This window comes from Prionailurus bengalensis, chromosome D3 (assembly GCF_016509475.1).
Source record: "Prionailurus bengalensis isolate Pbe53 chromosome D3, Fcat_Pben_1.1_paternal_pri, whole genome shotgun sequence".
Lineage (NCBI taxonomy): Eukaryota > Metazoa > Chordata > Mammalia > Carnivora > Felidae > Prionailurus > Prionailurus bengalensis.
Window position 1 is genome coordinate 47,029,452 of NC_057356.1, and position 9,856 is coordinate 47,039,307.

Sequence of the window (9,856 nt, forward strand, 5' to 3'; positions counted from 1 at the left end):
TTTCCTGGTGAGCTTAAATCAATCAACCACTGCCTTCTGCCCAGCCTTCTGGGTCCCCAGAAGGTTAGGTGTCTTCGCTTTCTCTGATCCTACCAGCGCCCTCCCAAGGCCTGATCATCTTTGTCATCATGGTCCCTTGAGTTCCACTCTGCACTTCTAAGGCCAGCTCTCTCTCCTATCTCTCCTATCTTCTCTGGGTAACCAGTCTAAGTTGGCCCACGTTTGGATGTAATTGGAACTTTGAAGCCGCTTCCCAAATTGGAAGTTTGGCTATCAGTATTACCCTATCCTGTCATTCAGGCTTATAACTCCTTCTTGGCAGTTAGAAAGGTGGTGTGAGTCTTATTTCCTTCCTAAGATTTAGAGAAACTCTGCAACATCCGATAGCAGTCTACCAGATTATGAGCTTCTTGGATAGGAACAATGTTTTGTTCAACATTTTATCCTGAGAGCCACCCATGCAGAAGGTGTGAAATAGATGCTTGCTAAATGAATATAGGGAGATGTCGATAAAGGAGTACCTTATGTGATTTTGTACTTGTTTGAGATGTTGAAAATTCTCTGGGGGAGGCATTGGGTAGGGAGGGGGCATGGTGTGGATGGCAGGAGGGAGGCATAGAGTGGTTAGGACACTAAGGTCTTATGTGCTATTTCAGGAAGTCAGAATGTATGGGGCAGGTGATGGGAAGCCACTGCACAGATCTTTAGCTGAGGGGGTGTCTAGTTATTAAAAAGTATCACTATATCTAATTCTTTAAAAAGTTGCCTTGAACCATATGATTTCAGCTGCCTTGAAATCCTCAAAAATTCTCAGAAAATGAATTTTTTTACTTTTAAAATATTTTAGTTTTTCTTTTAATATTTACATATTTAATACATATTTTGGTGTGTATTCAGTGAGGAAGACATCTAATTTTGTTTCCTACAGATAACTAATTGCATCAGCATCATTTGCTGAACAGTCCACCATTTTCCATTGACATATTATGCTATAAATTTCCATTTACATGTGGGTCCACTTCTGAGCCTTCTTTTCTGGTGCCACTCTTCTACTTTTTTATCTGTCTGATCCCACACTGTCTTAATCACTATAGCTTTATAAAAGTTCCAATACTGAGTAGGGCAAGTATTCATCCAAATTTATTTTACTGTTCTTGGCCTTTGACTCTTTCATATGAATTTTTATTTTTTTTCCTTTACTGTTTTAAAAAATTTTATTCTTAAGTTAGTTAACATACAGTATAGTCTTAGCTTCAGGAATAGATTCCAGTGATTCATCACTTACATACAACACCCAGTGCTCATCCCAACAAGCACCCTCCTTAATGCTCATCATTTATTTTCCTCACCCTCATCAACCATCAGTTTGTTTTCTGTATTTAAGAGTCTCTTATGGTTGGCCTCCCTTTCTATTTATATCTTTCCTTCCCTTATAATCATCTGTTATCTTTCTCAGATTCCACATATGAGTGAAATCATGAGATCTTTCTCTTATTGACTTATTTTGGTTAGCATAATATCCTCCAGTTCCATTCACATTATTGTAGATGCCAAGATTTCATTCTTTTTTCATCACTGAGTAGTACTCCATTGTGTATGTATGTGTGTGTATGTATATATATATATATATATATATATATATATACATACACACCCCACACATATACACCCCACATCTTCTTAATCTATTCATCAGTTGATGCACATTTGGGCTCTTTCCTTAATTTGGCTATTGTTTTTTTTTTTTTTTATTTAATTTTTTTTTTTCAACGTTTATTTATTTTTGGGACAGAGAGAGACAGAGCATGAATGGGGGAGGGGCAGAGAGAGAGGGAGACACAGAATCGGAAACAGGCTCCAGGCTCTGAGCCATCAGCCCAGAGCCTGACGCGGGGCTCGAACTCACGGACCGCGAGATCGTGACCTGGCTGAAGTCGGATGCTTAACCGACTGCGCCACCCAGGCGCCCCTGGCTATTGTTGATAGCACTGTTACAAACACTGGGGTGCATGTGTCCCTTTGAATCAGCTCTCCTGTATCCTTTGGATAAATTCCTAGTAGTGCAATTGCTGGGTCATAGGGTAGTTCTATTTTCAATTTTTTGAGGAACCTCCACACTGTTTTCCAGAGTGGATACACCAGTTTTCATTCCCACCAACAATGCAAGAAGGTTCCCCTTTCTCCATATCCTCGCCAACACCTGGTGTTTCCTGAGTTGTTAGTTTTAGTCACTCTGACCAGTGTGAGGTGGTATCTCATTGTGGTTTTGATTTGTATTTCCCTGATGATGAGTGATATTGAGCATCTTTTCATATGTCTGTTTGCCATATGGATGTCTTCTTTGAAAAAGTGTCAATTCGTGTCTTCTGCCTATTTCTTCACATCTGGATTGTTTGTTTTTCGGGTGCTGAGTTTGGTAAGTTCTTTACAGATTTTTGATACTAATCCTTTATCTTATATGTCATTTGCAAATGCCTTCTCCCATTCCGTTGGTTGCCTTTTAGTTTTGTTGACTGTATCCTTTGCTGTGCAGAAACTTTTAATCTTGATGAGGTCCCAATAGTTCATTTTTGCCTTCGGAGACATGTCAAGTAAGAAGTTGTTGTGGCTGAGGTCAAAGAGGTTGCTGGCTGTTTTCTCCTGTAGGATTCTGATGGTTTCCTATCTCACATTTAGGTCTTTCATCCATTTTGAATTTATTTTCGTGTGTCACATGAATTTTTAGATCAGCTTATCATGTGGCACAAATCACTTTATTGGGATTTAAAAAAAATGTTTTTTAATGTCTATTTATTTCTGAGAGAGAGAGACAACGTGAGCAGGGGAGGAGCAGAGAGAGAGGGAGACACAAAATCCGAAGCAGGCTCCAGGCTCCAAGCTGTCAGCACAGAGCCAGACGTGGGGCTTGAACTCAGGGACCACTAGATCATGACCTGAACCGAAGTCGGACACTTAGCCAACTGAGCCACCAGGCGCCTGGGGATTTTTATTGTAAACGCACCAAAACCGTGATTTAACTTAGGAAGAACTGACACCTTTCTCATATTCACAGACATGGTATAGTTCTTCATTTGTTCAAATCTTCTTTTATGCTTTCAAACAATAACTTGGAATTTCCTAGATAATGGTCTTAAACATATTTTGATTACATTTATTTCCAAATTTCTTATTTTATTGCCATCGTGAATGAGATCTTTTTTTCTATTAATTTCATAATCACTGGTATATCAAGAAGCTATTTATTGGTGTTAGTAATATCTAGTAACTCTGAATTCTCTTACTAATCCCAGTAGTTTACTCAGAGAGCTATACAGTCTATGTAAATAATCATACCATCAGCAAAAAAGGATCTTTTACTTTTTTCTAATCCTTATAGTTTCCTTTTCTTGTCTAGTAAGACATTGTCAAATGTGATGATAGCAGATATTCTTATCTTGTTCTCGACTTTAATGGGAGAATCTGACCATGAAACATGAATATCTTATTTTATTATTTTTTAAATATATTTTTTAAATGTTTAGGGGCGCCTGGGTGGCTTGGTCGGTTGAGCGTCGGACTTCAGCTCAGGTCATGATCTCACCGTCCGTGAGTTCGAGCCCCGCGTCGGGCTCTGTGATGACAGCTCAGAGCCTGGAGCCTGTTTCAGATTCTGTGTCTCCCTCTCTCTCTGCTCCTCCCCTGTTCATGCTCTGTCTTTCTCTGTCTCAAAAATAAATAAACGTTAAAAAAAAATTAAAAAAAAGTTTATTTATTTGAGAGAGTATGCACGTGTGCGTGAGGGAGAAGCAGAAAGAGAGGGAGAGAGAGAATCCCAAAAAGGCTCCACACTGTCAGCACAGAGCAAGACTTAGAGCTCAAATCATGAACCATGAGATCATGACCTAAGCCAAAATCAAGGGTCGGATGTCCAACCAACTGAGCCACCCAGACGCCTCAAACATGAATAAAAAATATGGAACTCTTCACAAATTTGCGTGTCATCCTTGCGCAGGGGCCATGCTAATCTCTGTATTGTTCCAATTTTAGTATATGTGCTGCTGAAGCAAGCACTCAGAAAATGAATTTAAGTGGACTTTCATTTGAAAACAGTTGTATTTCCGTATAGTGTCTTTTATGTATTACGTAATGAATTAAATGGAATCCAGTGACAAAGTATGGCTGGCGTCCATAACTACGGATGCAGAAGGCCCCTTTCTCTGGTCTCTGATAGGACTTTTCTCTTCTCTCTGACACTTGCGCTTTGGACCTTGAGAGTTGCATACTAAAGGTGCATACAAGGACTTTTACTTGTGCACACTGAGGGCTGAATAGGTTCCCAGGATGCCTTATATGCTCTTGGGAAGTTGTGGAATTACGTATTATGTTAGAAGGCGAATGACATTTTGCTGATGGGAGAACCCATAAGCAGGAAGACTGTGTTGTATTTGTAATGATTCATTTCCGCAATTCTTGAATCTCACAAATCTTTACTTTAATCTAGACTGCAGCCCATCTGCACAGAAGACGTAGTAAAATCGTTAAATGAATTCACATGCACACTCTTTAATTTATTATTGCTGGTAATGTTGATATTATCATATTTCATGTGGGGAGAAGAGTATAATAATTGTGCTAACAATTTATATACATGTGGCTTTTCACGAATTCACAATTTTCTAGTAATGGCCAAGAATGATCTTCTTAATACAAATGTGTTTTTGTTGTTCCAAGACTTTATGCTCTTTTATACTAATTACAGTTTTAGGAAGAAATTGCCTTGGACTTCTCTGTATTTTATTATAATTAGAATCTCAGACATACTACTGTTACCAAGAATATCATGTTTTATTACATTTTTTTGGTGAAGTTATAGGATGATGAATTATTACATGAATTGGAAATCATCACTTTTGGCCATTTTGTTTTTTTTACAGGCTATGCAAAAATGACATTCGCTGTAGTTTAAGACTCTTTTAACTCCCTCTCCACAAAGATGGATCCAGAGGAGAATGGTATAAGATGATTTGGACTATATTTTTGAAATTTTTGCTTTGTTTGCTAACACTATCAATGTGATCAACATATTTAGTCGTAAAATCTTCTAAACAATAAAGACATTTTTCTATGTAATTGGCCCCTAAAATGTTATTAAAGAAAATTGTATTGAATGCTATTTTCTTGTTACAACGATTTCACTTAAAATTAGATAAATAATCTAAAGCTACGGTTTATGCAAAACCATCTAGAGCATGTCTGCCCAAAAGGCTCTTTAGATTGGCCTCTGATTAAGTCTGGCTGTCAGGACCCAAGGGAATAAAGCAGGAACTGTCTGAACCTTGACCTTGGGGGCTGCTTATCACAGGTTCCTGTTTTGTTCTTCTGGGCCACTACTTACTAGTGAGTGGGTCAGCTGCTGAATACCTCTGTTAGTGAATCAGATAACTAAACACGTACATTTTCAGTATAAACCACACAGACATAGGATTTACAGACACCACTTTACTGTTCCAGCTTTTCACTCTCAGATCAGTAAGATCATTTTGAGTCTTCATCTTTCCTGCTGGTCTTCAGATACAGGGCAATGGGCAGATCAAAACTGGGCTGAGCAGACCTGCCTCATCTCTAACTGGCAGGTCCTTTAGGACAGAATGCTTGAAAACCCCTCAATTCATTCATTCATTTATTCATGGAGTAAAAGACCATCTGAGCACCTGCCATGTGCTGGATACCGTGCTAAGTGCTGGGGATACGGCAGCAAATAAGCCAAAGGCCTTACCCTCAATGCCGTTCTCTGCCTGAGAGACCATTAATCTGGCCGCATTCTTTCAGCTTTCCTTTCTTTGTTCTGTGTTTGACTTATGGAATACCTTCTCTCCTTTTTTCCTCCGGTGTGCATTTATGGCTGTCCTCACACACTGTGCTTCCCGTGGCAACTCATTGCTGGCTCCAATTTGGCAGGTAGTTTATTACCTGCTCCATTTTATAGATGAGGCTGTAGAGAGTTCTTTTTTTCCTACATTTGAGCAAATCCTGTCTGCAGACATTAAAGCTGCAGGCTGGGAGACAGAGTCTTTTCCTGAATTTGAGGACACATCAAGTCTTTCTTGAAGTTCAGAAGAGCCCCACATTGAGTGGCTCAAAAAATAATTTTCCCAGTATAATTATTTCTAGGTTGGGGACAAATTGCAAACCTCATCTGGGTATAATTTAATTGACCACTGGATGTCACTATTGTTCCATATACAGGAAATACTATGGCTAGCTGCTAGGCTCGAGGGTTTGGGAGGTTTCTAGGTCTGTGTCTGCATTTTTAATACTCTTGCTTTGTCCAATTTACATTACAGTCACCTCAGAGCTTCTTTGAGACAAGGCTGGATTATAAATAAGCAACACAACAAAGAAATAATATCTTATCAAGGAGTAACCGTTGTTAATGATCTGATTTAGGTGACAAAGAGATGGTTGGGCACTTGCAAATTGTCTTCAGAATAACCCGTTGGAAAGCCACCATTTCTCCTTTGTCTGAACACCTGGATTGTTGACAGTCTGTACCACACTCAGACTTAGCACTGTACTCATAGAACTGGAGAGTCACATCTTAGAGACCACCTCTTCCAACGTTCTGCCTAATGCAGGATCCCCACTAGGATCTGTCTGAATGGCCGCCCACCTCTGTTTGATCACCCCCAGAGACCTTGCTCACAGATTCACCACGTACTCCATCTACCACTAGAATGCTAGAATTGAGTTGGGAGGGATAGAGAGATCTTTCTTCGACTCACAGTTTTGCTGTTCTTTCACATATGCTGTATGATGTTGTATACTTGTTTGCAAAGGATGTTGTGGGAGAAGTTTGGAAGGAGGAGGTTGGCCCAGCCTATAGGCTGTGGAGAAGATCAATGGTGGAAGGCTCTGTTCCTGGAGCAGGCTAAGTAAGGCATGGGAGGGAGGCCATGGGCCTTTTGGCTTCCCTTGGATCATACACGTAGTAGATACTCACTCTGGCTGCTCGCAAACACCGCACTCTTTATGGAGATGCCCCTGGTAAGCATGGGAGGAGTTGGATGAACTCAACAGTGGTTAAATTTAATTAATATACTTCTCTCCCCCTAGAGCTATGTAAAGGTGAAATCCATAATTGAATCTTGCTTTTGTACTGGCTTCTGGTACAGAACTGCAGGACCACTGCTACAGACAGGCTGTGCATTTAAAGCCAGAAGAAAGCGTCACCTGCTTCTACCCACCCCCCCTGGCCCTTTCCCACAGTCATCTTCCAGTGGAGACGCAGATCACTACTCAGGGGAGCATCTCCCCTCCCACTTCTCTCTGTTAGTAACTCAAGCTCAAGGCCTCCACTGAGGGCACAGAAGATGGAAGAGATGAAGAACTCTTGGAATTTTTACAAGCCCCCAGGTCCTCAGAGACAAGATGCTTTTTATCCATTACTAATGGGCACTCAGCTTTTTCTTTGGCTCATTTCCAGTTCAGAATTTTAGTGAAATGCCTAAAATCACATGGAAGCTCTGGAATCCAACAGATAGAGACTTAACTCTTAGCTGATCTCTTTCTAGCTGTGTAACCTCAGGCAAAACACTTAACTTCTTCAAACTTCAGTGAAATCTTCTGAGAATGAATCCAACGATAATCCGAACATCAACCCTCCAGGCTGGTGTTAAAGATTGAATGAGAATGCATTTAGGGGTGCACAGCTCCTGAGTGTGACACATGCTCTAGCAATGCGAGCTGCGAGTATGAGGTTGGACAAGATGACTCAAGAAAGGACAGAGAGAACTTGAGGTTGACATCATAACTATAAATCTCAGAGAGGCCCCAAAGAGCAAATAATCAGATCATTGGCATTCACTCCTGTAATAAGCATTCCTGAAAGCCTTTTATTCGTCAGGCATGATACATAGAGGAGGATCCAGTCTCTGTGTTCAATGAGCTGACTCAGAGACTGGCTAAGACATACCAACAGACAATTATATTACACGTGGCGGGTGACTAGCAAATAAATGGCCAGAGGTTACACAAAACCAAGGTTAGAGATTCAAATTTCCATGGATGCAAATTTAATTGATAGGTACATCTGATTAATTATTTTTCTTTGTTGGATTCTGTTGTTGCAAAATGCAGGAGTTTGGACGGTTGATAAAGAGACAGTGTATGTTGCCTACAGTGCCATTCCAGGATGAGGAGCTGTTATATAAGCGACATACCTGAAAGTGCCTTTGAAAAAACCGAGACTTTTATGTTCTTTCGCCATATAAATGTTTATGTTCAGAGCAGTAAAATTAAGATTGCCAGAAAGACACTACAAGCACATTCATATTTTCAGATGACAATACCTTTCCCATCTGAATATACTTTCTGTCATACTTGCTGGGCTTTTACATAAATCACCTCAATGTTTAAACCAGTTTAAGCTTTATATGTGTACATAATGCATAGATTAAAAAAATATGCAGAATCAATTTCCTTTTACTCAACTAATTATTGTGGTGGTGCTATTTAAATTGCACCCTGGTAACATTGCCCCTCAGGCTACATCCTTCTTGACAAATGTTGAATGTGGAGCCATCATTTTTATCTTCCCCATCTAAAATGTTAATTGAAGCCAAGACTTCAGAATTTATTTACCAGCAGCATATTTTTACAACTATTCATTTAACCAGCATTATTGAGTACCTACAATGCACAAAATACATCAAACATGAAATTGCAAATGGAGTCCCTTTTTTCACTCAGCAAAGGCCAACATCATATTGTTTCAGTTAACCTGTTTGCTTAACATGATGTAGGCACCATCTGTAGAGAAGCAAGGACCTACGGTGTGTGTTTCTTAGAATAACTGTGGAAACTGATATGTATTGGCAGCAAAAAATCGTTGCAGTGACCCAGGTTCATGTACGGGGTGGGGGATTGAGGGGGTGGGGCATCCAAAAAAATAAAAATGGGGGAAAAATCTCAGAACTTCCAACAATCTTATACAATGAAGAAGAAATACAGCTATGTATAGCTCTCAGGACTTTGATTTTTATTTTTATGTATTTATTTTTGACAAATAAAAATTATTTATGTTTAAGATAGACAATGTGATATTTCGATATATGTATACGTTGTGAAATGACCACCACCATCAAACTACTTAACATATCCATCACCTCCCACAGTTACCATTTTTGTGTATGTGCGCTGAGAACACTTGAGATCTACTCTGTTAGCAAATTTCAAGTATACGATACAGTGTTAATAGCTATAGCCACCACACTGGGCATTAGGTCTCCGGAACTTGTATCTTATAACTGAAAATTTCTACCCTTTGATCAATATGTCTCCTTTTTTCCATCTCTCAGCCTTTGGTAACTTCCATTCTACTCTCTGTTGCTATAAGTTTGTCTTTTATTTGTTTGTTTGTTTGTTTATTTATTTATTTATTTATTTTTGAGAGAGACAGAGAGAGAGAGAGAGTGCAAGGGAGCATGGGGGAGGTGCAGAGGGAGAGAGAAAATCTTAAGCAGCCTCCATGCCCAGCGCAGAGCCTGACTTGGGGCTTGATTGACCATGAGCTCATGTCCTGAGCTGAAATCAAGAGTTGGTCACTTAACTGACTGAGCCACCCAGGAACCCCTATGAGTTTGACTTTGATCAAAAAATCCACATATAAGTGAGAATCTGTGATATTGTCTTTCTCTGGCTTATTTCACTTAGCATAATGTCCTTCATTGCATGATTTCCTTCTTTTTTAAGGCTGTATAACATTCCATTGTTTATACCACATTTCTTTTTCCATTTATCTGTTGACCAGCTCTTAGATTCTTTCCATATTCTGGCTACTGTGAATAGTACCTCAATGAACATGGGAATGTAGAGATTT

At 39.6% G+C, this 9,856-nt stretch overlaps 1 non-coding gene across 1 annotated transcript; it reads right to left on the reverse strand.

The window, feature by feature from the left end:
* Positions 1-3,946: 3,946 nt before the first annotated feature.
* Positions 3,947-4,050, reverse strand: LOC122471115. The gene has a single exon (XR_006294123.1). It is a non-coding gene; the product is annotated as a U6 spliceosomal RNA (small nuclear RNA).
* Between the last annotated feature and the right edge of the window lie 5,806 nt (positions 4,051-9,856).